Source organism: Passer domesticus, chromosome 4, assembly GCF_036417665.1.
Source record: "Passer domesticus isolate bPasDom1 chromosome 4, bPasDom1.hap1, whole genome shotgun sequence".
Lineage (NCBI taxonomy): Eukaryota > Metazoa > Chordata > Aves > Passeriformes > Passeridae > Passer > Passer domesticus.
This window is the reverse complement of record NC_087477.1, coordinates 18675190-18693292: the sequence shown is the minus strand read 5'-3', so window position 1 is coordinate 18693292 and position 18103 is coordinate 18675190. Positions and strand designations below refer to the sequence as shown.

Here is an 18103-nt window from a genome sequence, read left to right as displayed (position 1 = left end):
TTTACTGTCATTATTAGGCAATGTAGAATTTTCAGTCTTCTCTCCTTTCTCTCTCTTTCAAATGCTGCCCTCCCAGTTATTTTGGACCATTTCTTGCACATAAATGCATGATTAGAAAAAGCATCCAAGGTTGTGTACTTCTGCATAATCTATTCAGTGGAATCATAATCCTGTTCCTTCCATTTCTTGACCTGTGTTGCTTCATTTCTTCCTGGAAGTTCATTGCCTAACTCTGAAGAGAGTGGTTAGGAGTGTAGCTGTAAAGCGAGTTTGATTCTTTGTGGACCTTTCTTTTTTCTCTTTAAGTGACTACTCCCTTAGAATTTTGAAAAGATTGCAGCTTATCTGGCTAATGAATGTGTGAAACTGAGTTGGGAGCACAGCACCAAAATTCTCCAGTGATGTACTCACCTGTGTGGGTCAGTAAATGTGACACAAAACAGAACATTGTGTGTCACCTGCAAGGCGTTCGGTAGCTCAGGTGGCTTTTGGACAGCTCTAGGAAAAATATGTAAAGTTTGCACTGGCACATGTTTGTGACTCTAAATAATTACCCAGACCTAAACTAGGTGGAAGAACTTGAGCTGTTCTGATAGTGGCATGGAGCAGAGAAATCCTGGAAGTCCCACCACTTTGGACTTGCCCAAGGCATGTTGATGCTCACGGAGGATGAGTTCTGACTTCAGCTCCTTTTGTGATGCCAACTGTTGCACAAATGCTAAAAGCCCCATGTAAGCATAGGGCATAAAAGTGATAGATTCAGTTTTGAATTAAGGCTGTAGGGGGATTTCAGCTTCATATTTAAGATGAAGTCAAGTATTTGTACAGGAAGCTGGCCATTTACCTTCCTATGTTTATCCCTCGTTACTGCCTGGTTGTGTGCAGCACACATGGAGTTGGCAAACGGCAGTTTTTCAGAATTTTTAAGTGAACTTACTTTGGCACTAAAATGCTATATTGCTTCATTTTGCATGCTTGAGTTGTACAATTCCTGGCGGTAAAAATTGCACTTTGGGTTTTTGTTTTTTTTTTTTGCATTCATTCTACTTAAGAAACTGAAATCATAAGTGGTTATGTCTCGCCTGGAAAACTGTAAGCCAAGTGCTTGATTTCCTCTCTTTCATACACCACCAGAAGGTCTCCACTGACCTCCAATTAATAGGATTCTGTTGATGTAAAAGTGGTGCAAGAATGGATTGAATCTCAAATGTATTTGTGAGTTTCATTGAGATTCATCAGACTTGGGTCTAATGAACAAAAATAATTATGTGTACGTTTGGCAACATTTGTCTCCTGATTAATATTTTTATGTTGAGATGTTAGATTACTTACAGATGCTTTCTTTTTGCTTATTTAGCAGATTTCCATTTTTAAGTGATTTTGTGTAATTTTGCAAACATTTACTGAACATTACAGTGCTGTGATTTTACAAGTGGGGCAAAACTAAAATGGCTCACTTAAGTTAAAATCTTACTGCTCTGTAAAGTGCATTCCTTCTCATTGTTTTTAATTAGCATAATGTCCTTCAATTTAATGCAATTATGTGTTTACTTGTGGATAAATTGCACAGAAAAAACACTGCTAAGTTCTTTGCTTCCATTATGGTTTACAAGATTATTCCTAGTGCCATAGGGTAAATATTTCAACTTTGTGTTCAGAAAAAAATGAAATAGTAATCATCAGTAAATCTTATACAAATATTTGGATTTGTCCATTGCAATAACCGACGAAGTTTTACTAATGTCAGTGTATAAATGCAGGTTGTTAATTTATTAAGAACTGTGGAAGCCTGGTTGTTTAGCTGGTGGTTTTGTTAAGACATATTCTGTGTATTTGAGTGATTAAACCAGCACTAAAATCACATCTCTCTCTATCAAGGCTTTCAGGTTGAGAACATTTGGGATTCATTCCCAACTCCATTGTGTTTTTTTCACTTGAGCATTAACATGTCAGATAGAAAGAAAATAATTCACAGCTGTCTTGGGGCTTGATTCACCCGTCCCTGACATCAAATTTATGCCAGCGTAACTCCATTGAAAACCATGATATTACTCTGGTGCTACACTGGTTTAATAGAGTCACAAATCGGGCCTTAGGGGGGTTTCTTGGTTACTTCTAATTTTCTGATTAAAGCAGAGTTATTGAAACTCATAAAATCCATGGAACATTGTTGCTCCGCTGTGGGCTATCTGCATCAGAAACCTCACTTCATTCCGGGCCTTAAGCAAATTCCCAGCTGGCTTCAGCTCAGTGAAGGTACATTCAGTCAAATGTTTCAGCAGGATTTTTATTTTTCAATTTGCATATTATTTCAACCACATTCCAGAGCCTTGCAACCACAGAGGTTCAAAATATTCTGTAGATTTTGGATTCTTAGGCAGATGTGAGGCACCATCTACAAATTCATGCTTCTCTTCCCTACCTCATCATTCCTCTTCATACAGCCAATGAAACTGCAGATTGCTACCCAAAATATATTCAGCATCAACCTTTTGGGCAGGAGAGTTTCTTATTCACTCACTGTCTATGGTCTGTAGGTCTCAGCTTTCCATCACAGCATCCAAACCTCCAGTGCAGCAAGGAGAGAAAGGAACGGAGAGAAACAGAAGTGGAAAAACGATGTGGGGAATGATCGCACGGTGTCATTTCACGTCTCAAGGAAGGTGCAGTCAGGTCTGGTCGGACTCACTGCTGTGCTTTGCAGCCCTGTCTGTGCCATTTGGCAGAGGAAAAGGGGTCTGAGGGCTCAGTTCTGCTTGCAGGCCGTTTGAAAGATGCTGATGGCCTCAAGTTCTGTAGATTAGGGTAGTGACAGGACCCAAGGAAACAGCAGGAAGCTGAGTCAGGGGAGGTTTAAGTTGGACATCAGGAAAAGATTTTCACCCAGAGGGTGGCTGGGGTCTGAAATAGGCTCCTCAGGGTAGTGGTCACAGCACCAAGCCTGACAGATTTCAAGAGGTGCTTAGACAAGACTCTGAGGCACAGGGTGTGACTCTTGGGGATGGTGCTGTGCAGGGCCAGGAGTTGAACTCAGTGGGTCCCTTCCCACTCAGGATATTCCATGAGAACAGAAATTGTGAGAGCTGCTACCTTTCCTGCAGGGGTGTAGAGGTTGTCTGCTTCAGGAAAGTCAGTCTAAATGAACCCTTGAAGTGTGCAGTGATTTCAGGAACAATATAATGCATAACTAAAATGGGGTTTTTTTGATTACGTTTTACTCAATACAATACATACAATCCAAATGGCAATCAGAGAGGTCTTTTATTTCCTAAGAGGTTAAAATTTAACAATGCAGAGACCTAGGAAATACAGAAAAAAGCTCCTCCAAACAAAACATTTAGTGGAGAAAGAAAAAGAAGAAACAAAATAGCTTATTTAATTTCAGAATAGTTCTTGGTATTGCTAAAGCCCTGAATGAAGATTTATGTTGGTCTTTCTTGATCCAAACGGGTTACCTCTCTTTAATAACAAAGATTTCTTTGAGAATGTTTAATGCTTATTGCTGCTGCCAGATACAACCTCCTACTTTTTCAAGGTTTTGAAATATACTGGGCAGTTCCTAAGCTTTCTTTGGCATGTGAAGATAATTCATGTGCTGGACTACAAACCAACTGCTCACCCAAAAGCACAGGAGGCCCGGATGATGTAGATTCAGAATAAACAAAAGGAACTGGAAAGTTCTGTACAGGTAACATTTTAACAACTGTGCTGCCACATTATGTGGTGGAAAATGCCTTGTGAACATGAATGGTCTGCAGAGGATTCTCTGCCTTTTGCTATAAAAAGGTTTGTTCTCTTGTCCCGTTACATATGCACTCAACAGATAGCACAGAAAATGCTAATCCCAGTTGTAGGCTGGTGAGAGGGGAAGAAAAGGAGCGAGACTAAAGCAGTAAATCTGGATCACATACTCAGAGAGCATTGGCACAGTGATGGCAGCAGATGCCCAGGAGAGAGGGTGCTCAATCTGTATTGCATCACACAGAAAACAGCACACATGGTGGGTTTTCCCAGAATTTAGCATTCCTTCTGGAGTGCCAGGGGCTGAAGTGTCCCAGAAATACTCTTTAAAAGCCTCAGGCATAATTGCTGCCCTCGAAGCAGTGCTGATGTGAATGGAGGAGATTCCAGCAATATGCCCATTTCTGTGGAGTAGATCAAAGAACAATGGAGCAGAAGACAGAACTTGGATGAAGCTACCCCCCTCAAGAAAGTTTTGGTTTTGTTTGAAAACGGAGACAAAGTGTACATAAATAGATAAACTGAAATGGCTGTAAATAGCCTATGAAGACATGCTACAATAAAATAGTTTAGAACTCTTCTTCATTATCCCACTTCACATTCAAGGGGATGACTGGAAAAGAAGATCCTCTATTTTTTTAAGAAATCCACGGGCCTTACAGCAAATGAGCATGTTTTCCAGTTCAAATATTATGAGTATTCTTTAATGTTTGCACAGGCTCGGGATTTCTGAGCCCATGTAATAATCTGCAAAAAAGTCCCACTATTTTTTGCTCTGCTGAGACTCCCACATGGCACAGAGTGGAAAACACTTTGCTGTGGCATGTTTAATAGGTTGCAGAGTAGGCAGTATGTGGTTCCTTGGAGCAACTGGGATGAGAGAAGATGAAATATGTCCTGCTTTTCCAAAGCAGATTGTATGGCTCTGTGGCTACCTGAAAGGAAAGACCACTTCCAGTTTAGCCACACAGACGTAATCCGTGTGTATTCTTAGATTTATGAGTGGCTGCATTACCCTGCAATTAGTCTGGATTACCGAAATGTGGGATAAGAAGGGGGAAAAAAGGTTTGCTTCTCATTATTTTTTCCTCTGAGCGTTCATCTGCTTTACTCAGAGTTTCCTATACCTGATTCTTCGGTGTCTGTGGCCACCAACAGAGTTTCCCCCAGCCTTAGCAGTCTGGTTTAAATGTGTGTGCTGTACATTCTCCTTGTCCTGAGGGTTCTGCTAAAGGCATTTATCTGTTGAATGACGTGCAGACTGCCAGATTCAACAGATGACAGCTTAAGCACAGCACTAGTGACCACCAATGGTGTGGTTTTTATTTTGGGATCCTGCTTTTTCTAAAAAAAAAAAAATTGCCATTATTGACTTTTTTAAATAATTCTTTTTTTTCAAGCTCTTTCTTGTGTTTTGATGTATTCTTCTGCTCTGTCCCATATTAAGGACAGATCTTGATTTCATGTGCCCTAATTTCGTGCTGCCCCTCCTCTAGCCTTCAGCAGTTGCTTGTGGTTTGTGCAGGAGTTTGGGAACAGATGTGACCAAACAGGCAGAGACACAAATAGATGATGCCGCCTCCCTCCCTCCCTCTCTCTCACCTGTTGGCCATTTGCTGTCCTCTGATAAATTGAAGACATAAGGCAGTTCAGAAAACACACAGATCATGACTTCTTTTTGTTTTTCTTGCCCATTTTTTTCAAGTGGAAGTCTGTACAAAGGCAAGACTGGGGCGGCACAGGGACATAAAACAGGCAGACGGAAAGCCCAGTTCTGAGTCCTCTAGCTTTGGTTAACTTTGCTATCAGCAGCAACCTGATCATGTGGGTCCTGCTCATGGGTGCACTGCTCTGGGACCTGCTTGGCAGCGTTGTTTTGGGATGAATACTGCCCTGTAGTGATGCAATGGAATGCAGTTCAAGGTAATCTCTTCAGGGGTGTCACGGCGTTCCCCTAGGGAGGGTTTAGAGACCCAGGAAATTAAAGTCAGATGGATGCCAATGGGTAGAGGGCAAATGCATCCTAATGGAATTCTACATATCACTACAAAGGTGCTTAACAGGGATTTTCTTAGGAAACAACATATGCAAAGATAATAACCTCCCTGCTGGCACTGGCAGATATCTGCCTTTCTGGCGGACTCCGATCCATTCATATGCACAACAGGGGGGAAAGGATTATTTTAGCCTAGTTATTTTCTTTCCTAGTTCACATCATTCCCTGAGTATGTACAAATAGGAAGGATGCCAAGTTGTTTACAAGAAGATCAGGGGTGATTTGAGCCAAAACTATCAGTCCAAGTGCCCTCAAACTGTAGGGATTTTCTGATGTGGCTATGACTCCAAAAGCTGTGACTCAGCTGCATCTCTGCGCTGGAGTGAATGTCAAAATGAATATCTAAGCAAAAGGCCCATTCTAAGCTGTACTGAGAGCTCCCACTGTGTGCCAGACATGAGAAATCACCCTGTCTATGTCAGCATAAAACTTCCAAGACACAGGTAATGTACATCATAAATTTGAGCTGAGAAATTCTCTTTTAAGCGTTTTTCCTTTGAAAACCTTACTGAGCTCCTATCTCCTTCCTCTTCCAGACCACCCGCAGATACCACCCACAGACCAGTCACCCCATGGTCTTTAGAGGTCATCTGTCATTCTCACTATCTTAATCCTGAGAACATAGGTGCTCAATCAGAAAAACAACTTTAAACAGGTGCTTAATGTCAAAAACACAGTTCATATCATCAGAATATTATTAGAATGATTATTGACATCTAAGTTTTTACTTCCTGCTAAGAGTTTGGATGTTGAATATGTGTGTAATAACAAAGGAATGACTGCAGAGAGGTATGGAGATTGGACATTGGAAAGGAGGAGTTCTTGCTGTAAAGAAATCAACAGGAGGCACAGCATCAGCTCTGAAACACCAGCGTGGTACCAGGAATGTTTATATAAAGGAGTCAGACCAGTATCATCTTCCAAAATGATGCTGTGAATTGGGGTATATTGTAACAACATTTTCAGTTCTCCTTCTTTTCTTTATTTTTTTAAATCTTCCCTTCAGTTATTATATTATATATTGATTGAAACTGCAAAGTAGATGAGTGGCAAGGAAGAATTTTCCAATCAATCAAAATGAAAGAAAAGATTTTGGCGATCTCTTATTAGATTCATCCTCAATCTTACACTGCTGTGTTTGCTTTGAAGTACTCTGGGGTGTAATACTTGTGTGCTGAGGGAGCTGAGACGTTCACCCATGCCCTTATTTTCTGTGGCTTTGACGATGGTCACCCCCTGTTCTCTGCCCTCTCTAATGCTCATTCAGATACAGATGCTATAGGTGACCCTCCTGCACCACTGTGGTTAAGGTCACCTCCCCACTGCTTCCACACATTGGATCATCATTTGCAGCACTGGGGTAGCTTGCTGCTTGTCCTGTTTCAAAATTCAAATTCACCTCTTCTTGATTGTTTGGTCATCTCTCACACAGTTCCTCTTTATCTTCCTGACACCTTTGTTATGGAGCTGCTACAATTTTGAGTTATTTCTGCATTTTGTAATAAGCATGATATTTGAAGAGTTATTTTTCAACAGCTTTTCTAAAAACCTGCTTTCTCCTCATTTGACTCCATCCTTATGACTTAGTTTCTCTGCTTCTAGATATCCCACTCTAAGAAGAGAAAATTATTTTTGATTTGGAATATGTTGTTATTTTATTTTTTTAATTTGAAATACAATGTAATGATGGTCATGATACACACGTGTCTGAGGCTGACTACATGACATTATTGCTGTTTATTGCTCCTGTCATCTTTGATTTCCTCTTTTGCTGCAGTTTTCACTTCTTGAAGCTTGTCTTAATTTCAGACCCGGATCCCACAAGTTTCACATCTGCTTACCTTTAGTCGTCTGCCGGTTCCCATCGATTCCGCCGAGAATACACACGCACTTTAAATTAGGCACATGTGCAAGATTCTTGGAATTAAATCATGGGAAATGCTGTCTACTTGTTGTTATTTTTCTCAACTTCAACAGCTAGTGGCTTCTGCAGGTGGTCAGACCTGCAGAGATTTAAACACCATTGTTAGTAACAAAAAGGCAGTTGGCCGGAAATCTGTAAGATTTGAGAAAAGGTCTTGACAATATTAAGAAGAGAATTTTTTCTTTTTTTTTTTTCTTTTCAGCAATAATAGTGGTGTGAGCTTTCATAGCAAGGGTTGCTCCAAGACAGTAGAGCTGGCAAAGACCCAACATTTTGTTCTTATTTCTTGAGGCAATACTCAGATCAGAGACAGTTTTCATCAGACACAATTTTCCTCCTTTCCTTAAGTAAATCAATTTTCCTCCTTTCCTTAAGTAAATCAGTGTCATCACATCATGGGGCAGGAAGGACAGGGAAAGTGGTAATTTGTAATTTTTACTGGGGAAACACCCCCAGTATAACTGAGGTTGTGTTGTTTGGCAGTTGAGAATGACAGCAAAAAAAACCCCAAACTCCAGAAGGACTAAAGCAGTTTCTGGGAAAAACTAAGGAGCAAAACCAGACTGAAGGGTAATCTGTACTGTCAAGATTGACTAAACTCTTACAATTTGGTTTTCTTATTTTATTCATTTTGTTCATATTTAAACTATTGCAACAAGAGCTGAAAATAACTCCTTTTTTAGTTTGCATTAAGTAGTACTGTAAATGCAATTTCATTTAAAAAAAAGAGAAGTTGTGGTGTTCTAAATCACATGCCATATGATATCTGAAATTATTAGAAGGAATTTAAACCATTAAAATAATTACATTTATTTGGAAAAAAACATATATTTTTACTTTTACTCTCATTGTTGATAAAGACTAGTTGTGGCAGAGTAAAAATGAGAGAAAATGAAAAATGTAGGAAGACAATAAAATGACAGCTTAATTTTGATTTAACAATTCATTCCTCTAGAAATGCAATTTTCAAAACATTATTGAAGATGTGTGGAGGTTCAATATGATTGTTTAACTCCAGCACACATTAAACACAAGTCTAAAAATAGCATGATTCCCAAAAGGCAGAAATTCTGAGCTGCCACCATCTCTGCAGCTCTGTTGCCAATATCTGCACTGTTTATTTATCCTGGGAAACCTCTGTGAAGGAGCAGGATCTCAGGGCAGCTCACATGGGGCCAGATGGGAGGAGGTGGGAGGTCGAGCTTTGGCTCCAGCTCATCCCTCCTGGCTTTCCCCAGGAGGCCGCTCTTGTGATGGAAAGATGGAAAGCCCCTGCAGCTCTGGGTCCCTGTTGGGAATAGGAACCCAAAAGACAGAGAAAAAGTGAGATAAAGAAAGAGAAAAGCAGGCAGAGCAAAGAGTGTCATCTAGTGCTTCCTGGCATTGCCTCCTGAAAAGAGCCCTTCAGTCTCAATCTTCTGCTGCACAGAAGGGCTTGAGGTGATCTCAGCTTGGGAAATTAATAAATTAGATAAGCTAATTCATTTTTCTGCTGATTTAGAATAATTTTTGCTTATGTTTGATTTGCCTATAATATAGTTTTATTCCTATAATCTATTGGTAACTTGATACCTTCATGTTTTAGGAAAAAATAATCCCTCCCTTTCTACATTTCAGCTGTTAAATAAAAAAGCAGCAATGCATAAGGAGCACAAAATCCTGTAGGAGTGAATGCACTGGAGATCCAGAGCAAAATTTTTTCACAGTCAAATTTTTGCCTTCTTTCTTACTATCTTGCAGGCAGAGTGAAAGTGATTAGGATGATCTGTTCTTTCTTCAGAGTATATTTATGTTTCCTCTGCAACAATACACATCTTTTTATTATTCTTTGGATACAAAATTATCTGCAAACCATGATTGTTCTCACTGATACGTGCTAAATATTGACAAAGAAGGAAAGAAAACATGTGTGTTGAAACAAGCTGACCTCTGGTACAAGCAGAGCAAACAAGTGAATGCCCTGGGATGTGTCTTTTATTATTGCTATTTTTTTTTTTAAACTCCACAAGTCTCCTCTCAGTTTGGGAGACAAAGACCCCTCCAATGCTGCATTAGACTGGGGGCAGAACTTACAGCCATGTGCTTGTCCAGACTGATAAATCCATACAGGGATGAGTCAGGCTAGCTGTGTTGATAGCAGCTCAGGTTTTACTGGAGCTGATGGCTTTTGGAGGGTTTTCTTCTACCCTGCATCACTCATCCATATCATGTGTCAGGGAGGGCTATGTACTCAGATATTAGGTAGTACCTGAAAGTATTCAGCTGGTTTGGATGGTCTCTGGAACCTGCCTCTTCATAAAACTCATCTTCAACCAGGCCAAAGAATCTTCCTGTGTAGTTTATCCAGAAACTGTCCATGAGCCAAGGAGTTCAGAACAGCCTACAGCATGAAAATGTACTTAAAAGTGCACGTGGATGCTGTACAGGAAGGGTCTCAGGAATTGCAAGGCTTGAAGGGAAAAAAAGCATCTTGCCCCATGTTAAGGGTATTTGGGAGGTTGGTTTGACCTTCATCCTGGCTATTAGCACACAATTCCATGTTATTATTTACAATAACCTTGAATCAAAACGTGAATTTCCCATGGCAACCCAGGACTCAAGTGGGCCCAATGTTGCTTCCCCAAATTACAGCACATCCTTAAAAAGGAATAAAGGAGAGTGCACTGTGAAATCTGAACTTTTGCAAAATGCTACAAGCAAAACATGGCTTTAATAAACAACACATTTTCTCTAATGTTTAGAGTGCACTTTATAATGAAAAGACTGCAATTACAAAAAAACCTTATAAATATGTATATATAAAATGAGCTATTCCAGCCTAATCAATTTTTCAGGAAAATATTAACACTGGGGATGTACTGGCAACAGTGAGACCAGTGTGGGCCATTGACATGATGTGGGTGAGGATTTCTGTGTCACTGCCTTGTTTTTTCTCTGTAAGGAAAACAAAACAGTGACAAGCCATACGTTCATTCATGCATTTTACTCTTTCCATTTATTCAGCCCTTTTGCCAGAAAAATAACGAAGCGTCCAGCAGATGACATAGTTGTACATAAATAAATATTTATTCAAATCCCCTGCTTGCAGTCACTACCCACTAACGAAATACCAGAGTCAGCTGGACTTCTGGAAAGCAGAATGCATCCAGAAATTTTGCTTAAGTTATGCAAAATAATGCTCATTTAACTGCAGCTTTGAAAGTCTCATGCGGTTGTAAATGTTTGTGTGTGAGTACCTGTGTGTGTGTTGATGTTAAGTGATAATCTTGGTGTGTGTGTGTATATATATATGTATAAAATATATATAATATGTATGATATATAATATATATAATGTATTATATATAATTATATATTAATTGTAATTACACATTCTAGTTATAGTATCTATATTGCACTATGATACTATATATAGTATATGTAATTATTATGTACATATATATATAACTAAAATATGATATCTTGGAATTTTCACATCCATTTCACTTTTCTTGCTGTTATTCTCAGGTGCATATTACTGACAAGATTTGCCCTAAGCACACAAGGTTTTCTATTGTAGATATCAGTTTTGTAGGACTGATGGACATCTGGTTTTTTTCCCCTAATCAGAGTTTGAAGAGGTTCAGCCACGTGTCTGGCCTGACAAAAAAACCACAAACAAACAAACAAACAAACCTGTATTAATAGGTTATTAATTAATTAAATTAATAGGAAATTAATTAATTAAAATTAATCTTTTCACCTTTATACATTGTTTCCTATGATTGAAGTGACAATGAAAATAAGGGAAAAAACCCCAGCTATTTGTTACTATTTGTTAAAGCAAGTCCAAAACCCAAGCCCTGTAGCTAAAAAGGAGTACAAGAGGTGAGACAATCCATGTCTCTCCACACATTTCTACAGATGTTTAAGAGTTGGTTTTCCTTAGGAGACAAATGGGAGCTTCTTCTGCACCTAACAGAAGCAGCAGCCCCAAATCTCTATATTTTATTTTATTTCTATCCTACTTTCACAGCACAGGCACCATTAACTTATGGTGGGCACTCCAGCCCTGCTGGACATCCACAGAGACTTTGGCTGGTCCAACTCATTTGCTTTCAAGATTTTTTTTCCTTGTGAGCAGACTCCTGGAAATCTGGACCCAGTATTCTTGCAGATAATTCCTGTCTTTTCCCCTTTGTTGCTAGTTGTCTCTTTCAGGACCTTTCAGCCTCAAATATTAGCTTTCCATTTGCAATTCATGATACTAGCTGGAAATTTCACAGGACAAAAGCAGATCCTATGGATTGGCTTAGTTCCACTATCCTTATTTTAGATTCTTGTGAATTAAGGAAAACCACAGCAGGTTGGAATTTTGTTTTGCTTTTTAATCTAAATATACTGTTTGTTTTGGCTTAAAGGTAATTGTGAGAAATACCAGTATATTTAAAGGGAACACATTTAAATGCTTTCTGAGGACAGCAAGTGAACCTTAGCAGTGAAATCCTGCTGTATGTGAGGTTTTAAAATTGCCATGTACAAATGCTTTCCTGGGATGTAAGAGTGTACAAAAGTGTGTAGTCCAGGATGATATCCAGTAAAAAATGGCTAATGTATAAGAAAAAAGTTGTTCTCAAAATTTAATGGGATCAGTTTGTACTCACATCCAAAGTTTCTAGTGACATCACACACCAGGAAACAATGAAATCTAATAAAGTTGATCTCTTCAACAGAAGTTTTAAAATATGTTCAGAAAGACTTCACATCACCTCTGCTTCCTGACTTCAGCCTTAAAATCTTAAATCTGACAGTTGGCCACTTCTCTTTTACTTCTTTTTCCACCACAGAGCAGCATCTTGGTTTTGTCTTCCTGGCCTGCATCAGCCATACCAACACTCTGAAATGCTCCATATAGAGCATCCCCTGTATTCACTGGGAAATACTAGAATTCCTGATGTAATTTCTCAATAAAATAATGAAATTAGATCCTAGTGAGCTAGGGACACTGGACATTTGATTTCAGAGCTCCACATTGCCATGGCTGCAGGCAGTATAATTTGATAGTTCTCAGAATATGTGTAACTCAGGAGTTACTCAGAAACATAAACTGCAATTCCTGGAGGTAAAGTGAAATATCCATTAGTTGCATATATCCATATTGGTCTACTCTAAAAGAGTATACATTACAGACAGATACCCCGATACCTGACATATGGTTTTCTTTTGGGAACTCAGTGCTGTGTAAGTATTAAAAAAATTGTTCCATTCTCAGCTTTATGCAAAGGCTGAATCTATTATTTGCCTTTGTCTTCACTGAAGAAGTAAATTCATTAGTTTGAATTGTGTTTTTATTAATGTTAAAAGTCAGGGAAAAGAAAAAAAAATTTAAAAAAGGGGCTAGGGTTAAACTCCATAATGCCTTGTTGTACCACTTGGAAAAATTTGCTTGTCTGTGCTTTAAGATCCCTGTGACAAAGTCTGTCTTTCCAGTGGTTTCAGACTGTGTACAAGACAATAGAAACAATGTGGGAATATAACAAATTCTTAGTGATATTAACAGTGCCAGGGGATGCAGTTCCAGTCCGTGGAATTGCAAAGTGTGTCCAGATGCTGCAAGGATGCATATCTTGTAAATGCTTATAATGATAAACAGATAATAAAGGTTGAATTAAACAAGTCAATGCTTTTGGCCTTGCTGACTGCAAGTTCTGGAGTGTACATGAAATAAACCATCTCCACAATAAGCATGGTTGGCTCTCTACCAGCTCCAAGGACCGTCAGGATATTGACTCTCCCTTCTGGGAATGGTCCCTCTGGGGCTGCTTTCCAAAGCACTGACAGGTGGAAGCAAGTTTTAATGTGTAGTGCCCAAACCTTATACAATTTGCCAATTTCATCTTTGGTGGGTGACAGTTCAACCCTTTTTTTTTCAAAATGTAGAGGAGAGAAGGGTTTGTTTGAATGGTTTTGTCAGAAAATAATTGCAGAAGGGTGGCCAGTTCCAACACAAACCCCAGGGATAGCTCTACTGGGTACCTAACAGAAGATATAGACCATCCTCCTAATTTATCATCAATGTATTTACTTATTGCATGGTGTCCCACATCTCAGACACTGCTTAGACCATCCTCTAAGACATCAACCCTGGAGAAAGCTTTTAAACTCTATTCAATTACAATTCATTTATAAAGACTAGTTTAGCTTTAAGGAAAGAAATGCAAGGTAATGGCGCAGTAGGGATTATCTTGGCTGTGCCAAAGGATTTCCTGTCCATTTCTTAACTCTCCATATTTCAAATTTCTTCTCTAAGAAAATTTGTCTGTTACTCTGAAACTAAAGAGGACAGGGTTTCCTCTGAGGTGTATCAGTACCTACATAATGTTAAAGATGACCATCAGTGTTTTGTGAGCATGTAATGCACTTGATCATAAACTTTATGGACATTCCTAATGAGGTCCAAAGATCCTGTGATGGAAGGTGTGGTGACATTTCAAGGTATTAGTGATAGTCACTTGGCAGTATTCCTAATTTTCCTGGTATCTTTGAATTCCAGCAAATTAAGGTCTATTGGAAATTAAATTCTGATACGGAAACGTGTCTTCCTACTAAGGCTGGGCATTGATGGGTAGGAATCTGTTACCATAAAGGGACCTAGAAGGCAGCTGAATGAAATCTTAGACAAAAAGGAAGGGTTTTTTTTTTTTGTGCTAAATGACTAAAACTAAGGCACTTTGCCAAGGCATGCGTGCATCATAACCCACTACTTATTTGGATGAAGAAATGCCCCAGCATTTCCGCTTCCAGCACACTGACAGCTCAGCCCTGAGCCTCAATTATCCACGTGAACGTGCCCAGGACTGGTGCTGCCACATGCACAGTAAAGCCTGCTGCCCACAGAGGCCCAGTTTTGGATCTGGATGCTGCTTTCTCCCGGAATTGTGTATTTGGATGTGTGTAGCACAGCAAACTGCATGGCAATGACTGCATGGTTCATAAATTGGCACCGACGCATGCTCTTTTTCCTAAGTCAAGTGTAAAGTCTTAGGGCCCTATTGATGAAAAATCCATCTCATCTGGCTGGATCACAGAAAAAGGAGGGCCCCAAATTATGAGCAGGATCTGCTCTAAAAGCTATGTGCTCATGTAAAAATGTGATGGAATATGGGCACAGAAAGTTCCGTGTGGATTTCACTAGATGCACAGGGATTCCTGGTATGCACATAAATTTATGTGTTGTACTTAGAGACATGATGCAAAGGGCCAGGAGGCTGTAAATATGTTTCCTTGCTGCATAAAGTAGGGTGAAAAACAGTGACATGTCAAAAGCCCTGGAAAAAAAAAGGCTGGGGTCAAGCATGATATCTAACAAGCCTCACTTTTCTTTGCACTGCCTACATGTTTTTATTTCTACAGCGTGAAACCAGTAACTCTTGTTTGACATAGCAACTGTGCTCCCTGAACAACCTGGGAAGCTGTTAATGGCTGTACCTATCTGAGGATTTGGCATAAGTGGCAGGAGTAGTCAGCACCTGTTATTTGTGGAAAAGACAGTGAAACAGTCCTAAAATAGAGGACTATAAAAGCATACTAGGAGTATGTTATAGTTCTCAGAAAAAAAATAGTTGTTTTCAAATTATTGCATTAAGTTTTAATGCTCACTTTTATTTCTTTTTACTTTTGTAATCAAAGTGTTCAGGAAAAGATAAAGCTGAAGAATTTTCCATCAGAAAGGATCTCTGTATTATTATTATTATCATTATCATCATCATTATCATTATCATTATTATTTTACATTCTTAGCTAATTTATGCAAAGCAGGCTATATTCTTTTCTCTACTCTTTTTGCAATATGTTTAATTTCCCATAGATTAAAAATCCTTTATTGGATTACAATAATGTTTATTAAGTTTTGTGAGGTTTTGCTGTATTTTTTAAAATGAAAATGCAGGCTGCATTCATGCTGCTCAAGTTGTACTTGTAGTTTAACTGCCTTAGCTCCCTTTCTCTCACAGCTGCTTGTGTCCAAAGACTTTGCTCACCATTAATCCCAAGTGTGATGGGCTTTGTAAAAGTGGCTTTGCAGAAGCCTTGAGAGCACTCTCTGGGAAGATTTGGCTTTTGTAAGGCTGCCTTCAGGCAAGTTCTTTCTCCTTAGGAAGTTCATCATCCTGTCAGGAAAGGCATGGAGTGGAGTGAGGCCAGGTCCTTTGGCAATTCTGGATTAAAGCTTTAATCTTTGGACTACTTGAATGTGCCCTAATTTATGCCATACCAAAGCTCCTAAATTATGTCTAAAGTAGCTCTACCCTCTTAGGTTCTCTTTGGTTTTAATGTTTCTCATTAAAAATGATGAAACATGCGCTGCTGTTACTGAATACTCATCTTTCTCACCAACAGAAAACCTCAGTTGTTCTGGTCATGAAACACTTGATGTGATGGCAGGTTTTGGTTTTTTCCAGCGTGAGCAGGGCATGGCTGACTCAAGCAAGGACATCCAGGATCTACACAGATCTCCATCATTGCTGACACTGCTTGGATTTTACATGTGAGTATGAGGACAAATTTCAGAGGCAGAGCTTCACATTATGTCATGGCAGATCTGCAGCCAAAATGCTGCTGGTAAAAATCAATTTAATGCTATGGAATAACTTGTGTCCAATTATAAAGGCTTTCAGCAAAGGAAAATGGTAAAAAAAAAAAAAAAGCACCTTTGTTCAGATTTTGCTTCCATATTCCTTATTCCATATTCTTTCAACAGCATGTGTGAAGGAAAAATCTTGGGAGCTGAGAAATATTGGGAAATAGAAACGGTTGTCATAGGAATTGTCTTCCATATATATACAGTTCATTAAATGGCCTATTTATTGCTGGTGCCAGTATAACAGAGGCAAGAGAGTGAAAAATGGTCAGTCTGTCTGAAAGGACAGTCAAAGAGAAGGAAAATAAATATCTCCAAAGCATCACAAAATGTTCAGAAAAAGTAAGTTTCCAGGGGAGGAGAAGGTTTCAATAAAATTATGACTTTAGCTCTGGAAAATAACTCAGAGCGCAAGTGGTTGTCATAAAAATTGTGTATATTAGGAAAAAGCACTGTTGTCTGTTTCAAAATAGGAATAATACCTTCTAAGCATCTCAAATGTCAGGTTTTATTTAATAAACTTGGGTAAGAAATACAGTGTATAACCACATGATGTTTGTGGAATGTTACTATACATGTGAAAAATGCTGTAAACATAAGGGGCTTTGTCTGTGTGTTTCTCTGTGAGAAACCCACTCCATCCTCTGGGAAAGCTTATCATTGAAAAGGCAAGATAGGTTACAACAGAATGACACAAAGTCCAGTTCTGCAAGATGTCACAGAGCATTCTGTCTTGCTATCTCAAGGAAAGAGTCACTTAAGCACTTTGCAGGAGATAAGTGTTCCTTACATCCTTCACGTTTTTAGAAAAGAGAAATGAGCGTGTATTTCCATGGACAAATGGCTCAGACAACATAGCTAATGGGGTTTGTGTGGGACAGCAGGTTAGATGAGTTCCCTTCATAGAAAAGCTAGGAAAAATGTAAAATTAGTGAAGGGCTCATCTTGTATAGGAGATAAGAGTGAGCAGTTGATGACGTTTGGGTTTTCTGCTAAATGCAGCTGCAGGCAGGCTGGAACACTGCTGCTTTTGCATGTGCATTGAAGAGCACACATATGCACATTTTTGTCTCAGTTACTAGGTAGGTGTTAACAAAACAGCTGAACTGTGTATGGAATTGGTTTTGGTCTATTTTTAGCTCTCCCTAGCACAAGGTCTGCACATTCTGTTCTGCACGCTGCCGACGTTTCAGCCACGGGTCTCGGTACAACTCACTCTTCTCTTCTGAAGGCTGCTCCAATATTGTGCCATTGTTGCCAGGAGGTCCTAAGTGGGAAACAAAACAAAACCACACCAATATATCAACTGTGATAAAACAACAACAACAACAACAGCAAGCAAAAGTGCTCTCTCCATCTTGCAAAACAAAATCCTTCAGGCACGATTTATTAGCAAAGCTAACTATGGACAGTTAATAATGTACATCTGGATCTAATGAGCAAATGCACAGCCAAAATATCCTCTTTTTTTTCTCCCCCCTACAGGTTTTAAGTGAAGTAATTCATCTGTACTTTAACAAAAGCTCTTATTTCCACATGAAGAGGTGGGCAGCCGTTCAATCAGACATGACTGAGATTGTTTCAGTCAGTTCAATTGCCCAATATTTTCATATTACCTTGAAGAAAAAATAGAGAAGGGCATATGTGTGCTATTTGGACCTAAGAAAGTGCAAGATGTCTACCTACAAGATGTCTAATATATATAAATTTATGTACAAATATTTGTGATTCTATTATACACAGAGAAAGTAATACCTTTGCATTAA

The 18103-nt window shown here is 39.1% G+C and overlaps 1 long non-coding RNA gene across 2 annotated transcripts in view; it reads left to right on the top strand.

The window, feature by feature from the left end:
* The first annotated feature begins 15997 nt into the window (after window positions 1-15997).
* The window catches only part of LOC135298662 (uncharacterized), a 53045-nt gene continuing 50939 nt past the window's right edge, over window positions 15998-18103 (top strand). For both annotated transcript variants that reach the window (XR_010360702.1, XR_010360701.1), the window contains exon 1: window positions 15998-16244. This is a non-coding gene — a long non-coding RNA (uncharacterized LOC135298662). The remainder of the gene's footprint in view (window positions 16245-18103) is intronic.